Raw genomic sequence first — 2179 nt, 5'->3', positions numbered from 1 at the left:
TATATATATATATAAACACACACACATAGTATATACAAAACAATATCAAATACCATAAAGCATCCTGTTTTATTGCTTCATCCTATAGAACCTCAACATTAATGAGTGAAATGCATGTGCATTACATTAGAAGCAGCACAGTGTATTTCTGACTCAAATGTTCAGCTCTGTTTAGCCATATTAGCTATTAGCAATCCATTAGGTTGCACCCTGTGAACTAACCACAAAATGACACACACACATACTCTATAGCTAGCACAATCCTAGTTTATAAAACACGTACATCATTGTTGATCAACATGGTGGGTCAGCATTCTACTAGGTACAACTGTACAACTGAAGGCTTCATCCGATGGGCTGGAAAGTACAATAGTAATAAAGTGTCATTCCACACAATAGATGAGATACCGGTTCTTTATGAATGTCACTGAAATGAGACCCAAGGGCCAAAAAAGGATTGCTCTGGCATATTTAATGAGGTCTATAGTTCAACAAGGTCATGCCTTGCGATGATAGCACTTCTCTTTCACTGATTGTGCATTAATAGCTTTTCATGTTGCACTTAAAAAAAAACACAAGCCAAAAAAAAAAAGGATAACAAACAACCTAGCACACAGGGAGACATGATAGGACTATCTATTTTTTTTCCAATCAAAAAAATCAGATGTTCACAAAACAAAATGAGGCTGTTGATGGACAGAATCTAAACAGAATCTCATCCTTCGCTTTAGGGAAATGGTAAGATACATAGTGCAGTTATCCATTACTGACCAATGACAATTCATGTTTCATTGACAACGCTGACCCGATGACAGCTGAAATCAGACTGTTTGTCCTAATAGAAAGTAGATCTAAGCCTAATCCCTTAAATCGCCTAAAAACTTTAAGCTGTTAATGTAATTTAAAAAGTTTTTTTCAAATCTTTTTTGAATCTGCAGCTTTAATTACAATAATACCTGGTGACTCTGTCATGAGGATCAGGCACTTCCTGTTGCAGGGTGACAACCACCCCCAGTTAGACTCCTGTGTTTTCACCTTGTCACATGCTGCTGTGCTTGAGACCACAAGAGGCCATGCTGACAAACACTGCAAATGGTCCACCACTGTCACTTATCAGACGGCCAATCCTGAGAAATGACGTGCAGCTGACGCTGGAGCACGCACATGTATACAGGAAGTGTCTAGAAGAAGCTGGAGGAGATCAGCGGCCCTGAGATGCAAAACCGTATTTTATGGGGAATAAAACCCTGACATTTGTCTATAGGACACAGCGCTTTAACAAACAAAATGCTGTCTATTTAGTAGTTTTACATCTACTTTAATGCACATTATAGCGGTTTGTGGTTTGTCATTAATGTCATCCAGTTTGGTATTACATGCACCTCCACGCACATTATAGCTGTTTGTGTTATGTTATTAAATGAATGTCATCTATATAGGGCTTACCTGTACCTTAATGCACATTATACCTTTACATCTACTTTAATGCACATGATAGCGGCCGGGGTTTTGTCATTGATATCATCAATTTATGGTTTATATGTATCTAAATGCACATTATAGCTGCTTGTAGTTTAATAAATGAAAATAATCTAGTTAGGGTTTACATGTTCTTTAAATGCACAGTATACTTGTTTGTAGCTTGTTATTAAATGAAGATCACACAGTTTACATGCACTTTACTGCACATTATGCCTGTGTGTCACTTGTTATTAAATGGATATCATCTAGCTAGGGTTTATGTACACTTTACTGCACATTATACCTGTGTGTAGCTTGTTATTATATGGAAATCATTCAGTTAGGGTTTACATATACTTTAAATGCACATTATACCAGCTTGCTATTAAATGACTTACATCTAGTTAGGATTTACATACTTTAAATGCACATTATACCTGTGTGTAGCTGGTTATTAAATGAATATCATCTAGTTAGGGTTCACATGTACTTTAAGTGCACATTATACCTGTTTGTAGCTTGCTAGTAAATGAATATCACCCAATTCACATACACTTCAAATGTACATTATATATGTTTGTAGCTTTTTATATAAATGTGATCACCCAGTATACATGTACTTCAATGCACACTATACCTGTTAGTAGCTTGATATTAAATTAAAATAAGTTTACATGCACACTATAGTAAATTAATTACATTCTATCAACTTCAACAG

The 2179-nt window shown here is 35.7% G+C and overlaps 1 protein-coding gene across 4 annotated transcripts in view; it reads right to left on the bottom strand.

The window, feature by feature from the left end:
- The window catches only part of LINGO2 (leucine rich repeat and Ig domain containing 2), a 277251-nt gene that overhangs the window by 214489 nt on the left and 60583 nt on the right, over positions 1 to 2179 (bottom strand). The gene's annotated exons all lie outside the window — the stretch shown is intronic.

The sequence above is a fragment of the Nanorana parkeri genome, unplaced genomic scaffold (genome assembly GCF_000935625.1).
Source record: "Nanorana parkeri isolate BGI_ZX_2015 unplaced genomic scaffold, ASM93562v1 scaffold241, whole genome shotgun sequence".
Classification (NCBI taxonomy): Eukaryota; Metazoa; Chordata; class Amphibia; order Anura; family Dicroglossidae; genus Nanorana; species Nanorana parkeri.
This window is presented reverse-complemented; position numbering and strand designations above follow the sequence as displayed.